Genomic DNA, 10,752 nt, shown 5'->3' with positions numbered 1-10,752 from the left:
GGCAGGTCTTGAACTGGGAATGGGATTCATGAGCGGGAAAGCGAGATCGACGTCTCCGTCGGCAGAATCTTAATAAGCCTTAAAGGTTATTTCTGAGCGGTTCCAGTGACAATTCATGGCGTTGGCAGGGAGCCGTACCCCGGCCGATCCCATCCGGTACTGCCCGGGGCATGCTGCTGTGTTTGGGATGAGGAACAGCGACAGAAATACAGGCACTGTGGGCACAGTCCACCGGGAGCGATAGCAATCGGGACTTGCAGGGCTCTGCACTCTGCGGTGCGAATGATCTCATTATCCTTGTGAGGGTCTCAGCCAGCTACTTGAAAAATACTTATTAAAAACCACAGCAGCTCTAGGGAGAGGGAAGGGAGAGAGAACAAACTGGATGTGTAAAAACAGAAGGGGGAAACAGCCACAGTAGCAATAATGGGTCGGGACCTGCTCTGCCCTGCTGTCTTTCTAGTGGAAGCTGAAAGGCCATGACACATCCCAGAGTGAACATCAGTGCTTTGCCTCTGCTCTACTCCTCCAGCTACCACATGTTCCCAGGAAACCTCGTGGTGGGGAGTGTTGGTGCATGAGGAGGCCCACTCAGCCCAGTCACCCAGGAGCCAGCCCCTGACATTGGCCCTGGTCAAACACCGGGTCACCTGGCTCATCCCCCTGTCCTGCCCCGGCAGCGTCGGCCAGAAGAGGCCACCCAGGGCTAGCCTGGTTGTGTTTAAACACGTCCCTCCAGGGTCAGGCACAGACGGGCACAGGAGGGAGCCCACAGGTGTGCAGCGGTCCCTGGGGCTGCCTCCTGCCCGCTGCTGGTGCTGCTGTGTATTCACACCATCACGGCACATTCCCAGTGCTGCTTCTGACAACTGCATCTCCGTTTTTTGACTCTGTGAGTTAAGGGCATACACAAGCTCTGGAGGACCTGTCATGTGTTCCTCTAAGGAACCAAGAAATGGAAATCAGCAGGAAGTAGAAATTCTGTTGGAAAATGGAAGGAGCAAATTAAAAGAAAGCAGTGCTTCTTGGGTCTGGTCACAGGACACAAGGCATTGGTGGTTCTTGCAATTACAATCACTAAGTTGCTGGAAGAGGGATAGCGCCCCTGGACAGCCACATCAGCAGCTCTGGGGCATCCTTCCGAGCCAGCAGTGATGGCCGCACTGTGTGGGAGTCAAGAAAAAGCAAGAGGCCTGAGGGGAGACAAAAACGAGAGGGAGCTGGGTAAATGGAAAGTGACTGGTGGTGGGGAGCACAAGGAGAACATCCAAAGGGCAGGAGGTAATGGGGGTACAGACATGAAGCAGAGAGGGTCCCCCACTTCCCTTCCCTTCCCTTCCCTTCCCTTCCCTTCCCTTCCCTTCCCTTCCCTTCCCTTCCCTTCCCTTCCCTTCCCTTCCCTTCCCTTCCCTTCCCTTCCCTTCCCTTCCCTTCCCTTCCCTTCCCTTCCCTTCCCTTCCCTTCCCTTCCCTTCCCTTCCCTTCCCTTCCCTTCCCTTCCCTTCCCTTCCCTTCCCTATATGGTTAACCTTAAGTCTCTGGCCAAAAAGAAAGGAGTATTCTAAGACAAAGGATAAAACCCAAGGGAAACAAAGTAGAGACCATATTGCTGCTGCATAGAAAGCTTCATTAGCCCTGTTGGCATAGCAGTCATGAGAGAAAAAAGCCCAAAACAGTAGGAGTGATGTGAAGGGACTGACTGCCAGGGGAGGATGTCATGCATTTGCCATCTCTTGATGTCTTCAAGCCTAGCCAAATGCCTGTCTGAAGCTATCTTAGAAAAGTTACTGACTTCAGAGTAACAGGGAAATTTTCATGACTGTAGGTACTGGAGGTCAGGCAGCCCAATCCCTTCCTGCTCACCCCGGAATCTGCAGGAAGGAAATGCAAAGGAGGATCACAAGAACATGATGCTATTTGTGCTCTTGGATAGGAGTTCACACCAGCACTGATTCATCTGGCTGCATCGGCATTCCACAGCATTACTCAGCCCCTCAGGTGGCCAAACACTCGAGGGTAGATCTGTCTGGAAGAGGCCAGGTCTGCTGACCTTATATAATTTCTTCCTTTTTTCAGATGTTTAGCAGCTGTCCCCAGTCTCCAAGGTATGACACAGCCAGGTGGTCCTAACCTTGCTGAAGATCTGGGGCATTTGCACCATTTTTCTCACAAGATCTCACTGCAGTCTCAGCTGCTGTAGCTCTGTTCCTTCTCAGGAATTAGGCTTGGGGCTGTGCTAGAAAAAAATCAGATGAAGATGGAGAGATAGATCTGTGGAAACGTTTGTTTGGTGCCCAGGAGCAGCCCAAAAGGCAAACTGACTGTTAACAATTATGAAGAAAATAATGGAGAGCAGATCACAGTTCTGCCAATGAACAGATTCATAGTGAAAGCTGCACTGTGATTTCTATATGCAGCTCTGTCTGCCTCTCTCAAGAAAAAGATTTGGAAGTGTTTCAGAGAAGACCAACAAGGACGATCAAATACAAAGAATATTTTCCATGTGAGTAAAAAGTGGATAGTCTTTTTAGGCTGGAAAAAAATAGACTGAAGGGGATTATAGTACAAAGTTTAGCAAATAGAGTTTGCCTGCAGTATGAGTTCTCGTCACCCCTTCAATGTAAGAACCGGTAGCACCCCATAAATTAGCAGGTAATAACAAAAAAAGCAAAAACCAGATAGTTTTTGAATGTTGTGCTGTGTCAGACTGCTTAACACAGGGTGTGGTGCAACTCCAAAGCTCATATATATTCAAAAATAAATAAAACATTTTAATGGGAGAAAAATATCCACTCACATTGATGGAATGCAAGAGCCCATTTCTGCTTCTGGAGCCCATGGGCTGCGGGTGGCTGAGGCTGGCAGAGTGTTCCTGGAAGCACTGTGGGACCCGTGGCCTCTGTACCCCAGCATGGATGCACCAACCAGACTCCAGGAACCAATCACCAAATTGCACTCTCTTCTCCTAGAACAAGCTACCAGTGGAGAAATAGAAAACAGGTTTTTTGTAGCTATACTGAAACTTCACAGTTGATTTTAAGCCTCTTAGACGGTATAATACTGACTGCAAGTTCCTGCTGAGGGCTATCGACTCCAGCCTGTGCCAAGCTGCAGGGAACAGCCTGTGCCATGCCTGCGTGTGATGGAGCGTGTCTCTGCACCAACAGCGTGACTGACTCAGATCAGAAACCAGCTTCCTGGGATTTCCCACCAGCATCCTTTCACACTGCCATCCAGCAGTAGAGATCTGTGCATCCACGAGGTGACAGGCACCAGAAGACAGCATCATCTTCAAACCACACGGAGGGATTAGTGCAGGCTGGAAGCAGCCCCCCGCTGCCCTCTGTCCAGGGTGGGACACACTGCCTGGTGTGCTGTGGGGAAGGAGGGGGCTTGCACTGCAGAGGTGGCTTTCCCAAGTCGTGTGCTTGTAAGCAGACACCATGGCAAACAAATTGAATGTTGTAGTGTAACTCCTAATCTGGTTCTTTTGAAGCGCCTGCTGTTGTGCTGCTGTGGTGCTAAGGAATGTCTGCATGATGGAATGCAAGGCTATACCTTAAGTACTTCAAATTAATTGAGAGCAGTAGTGTTTCTTGCTGTGGGACCACATCGAGGCCACTGACTACTTACAGTCCTGTAGGTAAGAGCTGCAGGCAGCATGGACTGTGTGGGCAGGATGGGCAGGATGGCCAGTGTGGGCTGTGCAGACCGGGCACCAGAGCAGCAGCTGACAGAGGTCAGCTGTGTGGTGCTGTTTTGTTATTACTTCAGGCAGCATCTCTGCTTCATCACACACTTCCTATTTTGTGACACAGCGCTCTCACCAATGATTCAGCAGTCACAGATTCTCCATCTTTTTATCAAGGTTAATTCCCCATCACCATTATTTTTGCATACCTTCTACTGCAAGAATGAAGAGGCCAATACTGAGCAGTAGTGAACGCTCAACCAGCATAGTAACCAGCCAAATTCCATATTAGCAGCATGGTTTAAATACCCAGCCTGCTTCTACATGGTGATCAATAACACAGTGGAAGGGAGTGGAAGGGGCCCCTGCTCCAGTTGGGTAATGCTCCCCTATTTCTGGAGTTTGTAAGCACAATATCAAAATTACAAAGCACAACACTTTCCATTTCTTGCTATCATTTTGAATTAAAGACTTTCTATTGAAGACACTCACTTCAAAAACCAGCCAGGCACTTTCTAATATCAAGCAAAATGCCTGAAGAATAAATTGCTCCTATCAGAAATAAAGCATTTTAGTTCTGCCAGAAGCAGAGAGATCTGTGTTTGTAAGTCCCTCCAAAGGCAACTCCATCTTTCCTGTTTTCCTCTCATTTTCTTTTGATGCACGAAGCCTGCACATTGCAGTGCTGTGATTGGATTCAGCTTTGGAGCAGTGTAATTGTAAATATTCATTGGAATCCAAGCCAGTTTTCCCAAGTCTCTCTTAAAAGCTTTGCAGTTATACAAACAGCCATGGCTCTGCATTAGCCTCACAGCCTGGAGGCTGCCTATTCCTCCCCAGCCCCAAAGTCTGCTCCGTCAGAGGCTGCATGGAGAGAAATCAGCCTTGCCAACCATTTTAATCAATGCTCTATTATTTTCTTTATTCCCTCTTTAATGACGGTGCTGTAGAGCTGGCTCTCAGATACAAGTATCCAGTGGGGCTCCTCACTGGTGTCTACACAAATAACATGGCTCACCTTGGCTCCCCTGAGTGTCCTGGCCGTGTATTTCAGTCCCTGTCTCTCTGCTGATGTTGACAGGGTGTCTGTGAAGGGCTCTGAGTCCTGGTATGTGGCATACAGTGCATGGTACAGGGTACATGTGGCACAGGGTACAGGGCATTATGCCTGTGACCATTCCTCCCCCCTCTGTGAATGCTCTGTGGCTGCTCTCCGACTGTGGGGCAAGGCAAAGGGCAGCAGACTCCCACAGCCCCTGAGGAGCTGAGGCAGGCTCTGTCCATCAGCCAGAGCCTGCCCTTGCCTGTGCCAGCCCTGCACGGCCAAACTGCATGCTCCAAGCAGATCATGCTCTCCAGGTGGTCTCTGACTGCAGCCATGCCCTGCACAGCTCATTTGCAGAGCAGCACATGTAAGAAACTGCACACAGCTATTCTGCTGAGAAGGGAAATTGAATCCAAAAGTTCTGATAGCATATCTACACTCCTATCTCTGCCTCATCCACTCATGTGTTCCCCACCATGGGTGGGACTCTGGCCAAAGCCTGTGGCACAGCAGGACATGTAATGCAGATGGTGGGATTGGAGCCTTCATCACCCAGTGACCTCCTCCAGGCTCTGCTTGCTCCTTTTCAGCATGTGTTACAGCCTCCTGGGGAACCTGGAACCAGGCAGGCTGGCAGTAAAAGGGAAAACACCGCAGGAGACTGTGGTGGGGCTCTGGGAAAGGCAGAGCTGTATTACAAGGTAGGAGCAGGGATAGATTTAGGAAATGAGCAATGCTGATGTGAACATCAAGAGACTGATAGTCTGTCTTCCAGTTCTGAGACAGGGGAACCTAGAAGTACCCTGCATATTGTGTGTCTGTCCTTAAAGCTCTCCTGTGAGCAGGATCCTTGGGCTCTCGCAGTCTGCTCACCTGCTCTGTTCTCCTTCCCTTTAGAAAACTGTTCCTAATCCAAATGTTTCCTGATGGAGGCTCTGGCCAGTAGTTCTTGAGTGTTCCTGCAATGGACATAGAAAGCAGATGGCTTTTTTCCCTTTTTCCAGGAGTTTCTTACACACAGCTGATATTGTGATCTCCCTCAGTCGTACAGAAATAAAAACCAAAAACTCAAACCCCAACAAAGTAGCCAGATGAGAAATCACAAAAGAAATCACCCTGTCTAGTAGAAGTCCTTGCCACACAGAGCAGTAGCTGTGAGAGCAGATGCCCTGTGAAAGCAGATGAAGTAATGAGGCCTTTATAAAGATAGCAGGTTCCAATGTCAAAACAGCTCATGGAGAGAAATTCCCTGCTTCTGTAGATCCACATGTCCTGGCAGCAGCCACCAAAGTGTCCTCTTCATCTCTTTTCCCAGCTCAAGGCCAGCTGCCTTCAGAATGTGGTGAAGGAGACATCTCCGGGGAAAATCCAACCCCCAGCTGAAGGGAAGGAATGTGGAAAAGCACATGGTCACGAAGAAGGGCTGGATGTTGAAACCTGCCCAATGGCAGGAGCAGAGGGAACCTGTCCCTGGAGTCCCTGTGGGAATTCATCCTCTCTTCTCCAGACACAACACATCACCTTTTCCCACCTGTGGTGTGACGCTGTGACCCCTCAGCAGCTGCCAGTGGAGGGGCTGTACCAGTGAACACACAGCCTGGAGCCCCATCAGGGTCTCTGGTGTAAGAACACATGGGTCCTTTTGCTGCCCTGGTGCAGAGGAGTCTTCATGGCATGAGCTGGAAGCACAGACCTTCCCTTCCAACTCCGTTTTGCAAAACAGCCAGAGCACTGTTCTCCAGTGCTCCTGCTTGGATGATTTATCCAGGTCACGGTGAGGACAGCTGGCTAACCGAGGTTAACAGCTTTCTCAGTTTCATTTCAAAAAGACATTAGCATGGGGGCTGTATTAAACGACGATACGCCAAATCTTAATTCATCCACTAGGAGAGCTCATGATCAGGTGGGGGACTGGGCTGACAAGCAGTGCTGCCAGTCTTTCTGTAAAGGGCAGGACCACAGCTCATGCTCCCAGTGCTAAATTACACCTGGCACTCCTTGCACAGGAGTCCTGCTGCTTGCTGCAGGGAGCCAGGACCACCAGCCTTAGGAGGTCCAGGGTCCCCCAACAGGAAATGCATCAGCAGCTGGGATTGGCTAAGAAAAATACATTGGAGTCCTTCTATCTAGAAGAAGGGTGTTGGGAAGAAAACATGACAAAGACCTATAAATCAGAAGTGTCATAGGAAGGTGATTAAGGAGCGACTGTTGTGGCCTTTTCCAAGAAAACAGTGGAATTTGTCAGGGGACAGGCTCAAAACAAGCCAAAGGAGGTGTCTTCTTATCCAAGCATGGTCAAACAAGGGAACTCACTGCTACAGGACTTTGCAGAAGCTGGATAAGATCTGAGTTACAGAATTAGTTTGACAAGTTATGGATGAAAATTCCTCAAGGGCTGTTAAACACAAAGGCTCCCCCTTGGGCTCAGGAAGCCCCTTCACCACAGAAGGTGCCTGAGCATTTTGGTGAATTTCACAAGCTTCCCCTGTTCTTCCCAGGGGAAAAGAGCTCTTTCCTAGACAAGGCCATAAACTGCTGCCAGACACTGAGCCAGGTGGAACACTGTTCTGCCACAGAATAGTGTTATATTTATATATAACAAGGCTTGATGCTTAATTGGGAGGTTTGTAAGAGAAAGTTGAGAGCTAGGCTGTTTTATCTGCCACTTTCACACTGAAACCAACAGCAAGGCTCAGCTGAATTTGGTATCAGTGGGTGGAGAGATGGAAGGGAAGGGAAGGGAAGGGAAGGGAAGGGAAGGGAAGGGAAGGGAAGGGAAGGGAAGGGAAGGGAAGGGAAGGGAAGGGAAGGGAAGGGAAGGGAAGGGAAGGGAAGGGAAGGGAAGGGAAGGGAAGGGAAGGGAAGGGAAGGGAAGGGAAGGGAAGGGAAGGGAAGGGAAGGGAAGGGAAGGGAAGGGAAGGGAGTAGGAAGAAGCAGAGTGTCATTCCTACCCTGCCATGCTGTCTTTGCACAAATCAACACACAATCATCCAGATGCATATGCAGAGCAAAACAAAGGCACATGCTGACCCTCTCCCACATTCATCCATCTGCCACCATCCACAAACACAGACAAAGGCACACATATCCTGCTCCCACCTTCACTGTGGGCAGTTGGAATGCAAGCTTGCCACGCACAGCTCAGCCCATATGCTGGGCTGACTCCTCACACACAAAACAATGGATGATGTGCGAGTAAATAGAACAACACCTTGTAACTTTCCTTCAAATTCAATAAATGTAATCAGTGCATTGTGTTCATGTATATTGCAATGTATTGATATATGGACATATATGATATAGAATAGATATAGCTATATGAACATATTCATAGGAATATATTTATCATCACCACATCAAATGAAACAAAATGTCTCCACTTTGACTAATAAGGGGGACACCCCCCAACTCTATTTTAAATGCTGTCCTCTGAGCTGCTTTAGACAAACCAGCGGTGCTGAGCATCCAATATGCTGGTACCTGGTGCTCCAATGTCATAAGTACCTCGTTTATTCTACCAGAACCCCAAGCATATTTCACTAGCAAGTTGTTAAAATAGACACATTTTTAATGGCTTGTGTGGTGCTGAAGGGAATGGCAAGTGGATACCAGGTTAAGCAAGTAATGCTGCAGTGTGCAGCTGCAGGAGTTCCCCAGGTTTCCAGGATCAGCTCTCCTCATCCTTGTTTGCCATGTGGCAGACAGCCTGATGGCTGCAGAGGTGGGAGCAATGTGCTTTCCCAAGCCAGGCTCACACACGGGAGCACACTGAACAAAGGATCTGACTCTACAGCTTTTGAAATACAGGGGTGGGCGGCGGGGCAGGGGCAAACAGACCCAGCATGGGGTAGAGTGGCACAGGCTGCCCAGCAGGCCTGCAGCAGGAACAAGGGTGCTCCCACCCTGATGTCCAGGAGCAAGCTGAGGGTTTTGTCTACAGCAGCATGGCTGAACAGGTCTGAGCAATCCTAATCTCCTGGCACACAGCATGTAAATGTCACCACTAGCCAGGACAGCTCTGCCCTGAGGCAGTGTTTTTGTGGCCATCCTCTTCTTGTCTCTCCAAGGTCAGCAGCAGAGCAACACCCACAACATCTGTGCATGACAGCCATCACACCCCCACAGCCACTGAAATCCCACCACCCATTCACAGCCAGCACAGCTGTAGCCATCTCCCTGCTGCCTCCCATCTTCCCTCCTCACTGGGAGGTGACAGATTCTACTGTCACATCTTCAGCCCTTCCTCATGCTGCCATGTAAACAAGAGCAGCAGATTATTATTACTGCTATGAATGCAGCAAATAGAGCTCCCTTCTCAGCCTGGGCTGCTGAGCTCGAGTGGACTGGTATCTTCTCCTACCTGCTCCAAGCTCCCTTCCGTAGCTGGTGGCTGGCCCCCAGGTCCTGGCTGAGCTGCTGCTCTGGCTGCATTTCTGCTCCAGGTCTGCCTGCCTCTCCCTCTGCTTGGTCTGCAGTTGATAGATCCTCTGCTCTTGAGCATCCAGCTATTGACCCGCCCAGGGAAAGAAAGAAAAAATGGAAAAAAAAATCAATTAATACTAAACGGCTTAACAAAACCCCGAACAGCACAGACCTGATGCTGCTGGGGGTGGGGATTGGCAGGAGGAGACACCCCCCACACATTAGCTGCAAAAATCTGATGTTCTGGGGACAGGAAGCCAATATGGTAGGTGTGATTTGACATGCTTGCCCGCAGCAGGCAGACATGTCCAGCTCAGGAAAGCAGAAACCCTGCTGGCTGGGGCACCTGCCTCTGCTCGCAGGAGGGGTGTCAGACCCCTGCAGTGAGGGGAGCAAAGAGCAGCTGAGCAAGACCAAAATTATTCTAACCAGTAACCAAACACCCAGCTCCTGTTGCAGCTGCACGCTGAGCTCTTCAGGCATTTTCCCTGTGTCTGCTGTCCGCAGAGCAGAAGGGGCTCAGGCACCCCACAGCCTGTCCATCTGTCTGAATAGGGGCAGCTCTAAGGGTTCAGCATATTCATTTCTTGGTGTTCCAGCTCTAAGGTGTTTGCACAAGGTGGAAGCAGGGAAGAATCATAACTGCCAACCAAGGAGCATCAGCATGACAAGACTCAAGTGTTGACCCCAGCATGGAACCACTCTCCCCGCTACCTTGGCCATTTACTCCTCAGGGATGCTGCTCATCTTCTGGGGGCCAGAGATGGCACAGTCAGCAGGCACTGTATGGCTCCTGCCCTGCTAAGGATGGGGAGGCAAGAGAAAATGCTGCCCAGGCAGCTTAGGAGTTGGTCTTTGGCTTGGTGGTTTAAATGCAGCATGCAGACTCCTCTGCATTGCTGGCAGGGGATTGCCCTGCCATGACCAAGGGTCCTGCGTGCAGGTGAGAGCAGCATCCTCCTTCTGCTGCTCAGATATACCCGCAAGCAGCCCTGTGTCCTGGAGAAAGGGGTCTCCAGAGCTTCTTGCAAGCACTGCCTGGCCACTACCACCTTGGCTCAAGCTGGCAGCCCCCCTGCCCTCAGGCAGGCCCTGCTGCATGGGGGGTTCTCCCAAGAGCAATGTTTCCCCGAAGCTTCTCTCTTGGGGCATGTGTCCATCTGTCCTTCCAGCACTGCCACTGCCCCTGGACCCCCTGGGCCCACTTGTGCTCCACAGCGCTGCCAGGCACAGCTGAGTGCTGCCAGCAACACTGCCAACATCCAGCAACACTGGCAGCAACAGAGGGGCCTCACCAATGTTCACTGACTTGCTAAACCTACAGAGGATTTCAATATTAATTAATGCTAACTGATTAGTAAAACATATTTATTGAAGACTGTCACCCTGATGTCAACATTCAATAAATATACTAATAATCAATTTGCATGTAATTAACATGAAATCATGTTAATGTCTACATTAAAGATGTATTTCAGCACACAGAGGCAGTGCACAGCCCATGGTGCCAGGTCCTGGCTTCCATTGATGGGAGGGCTGAGTGGTGTGCCAGGTCACAGGGAGGCACTGGGAGGTCCTTGGCAGAAGGGTGAGCA

The 10,752-nt window shown here is 50.1% G+C and overlaps 1 long non-coding RNA gene across 2 annotated transcripts; it reads right to left on the bottom strand.

Moving 5' to 3' along the window:
• Positions 1–917: 917 nt before the first annotated feature.
• Positions 918–9,834, bottom strand: LOC136561249 (uncharacterized). Of its 2 annotated transcripts, XR_010784312.1 has the most exons (4): positions 9,096–9,834; positions 2,797–2,974; positions 1,863–2,235; positions 918–1,193 (listed from the first exon to the last, which is right to left on the bottom strand). It is a non-coding gene; the product is annotated as an uncharacterized lncRNA (long non-coding RNA). The 2 variants fall into 2 exon arrangements; XR_010784311.1 differs by lacking the exon at positions 918–1,193 and having other exon boundaries at positions 1,606–2,235; positions 9,096–9,816.
• Positions 9,835–10,752: the final 918 nt, after the last annotated feature.

Source organism: Molothrus aeneus, chromosome 11 (genome assembly GCF_037042795.1).
Source record: "Molothrus aeneus isolate 106 chromosome 11, BPBGC_Maene_1.0, whole genome shotgun sequence".
Lineage (NCBI taxonomy): Eukaryota > Metazoa > Chordata > Aves > Passeriformes > Icteridae > Molothrus > Molothrus aeneus.
Note: the sequence above shows the minus strand (reverse complement) of the source record. Positions and strands in the feature narration are given on the sequence as shown.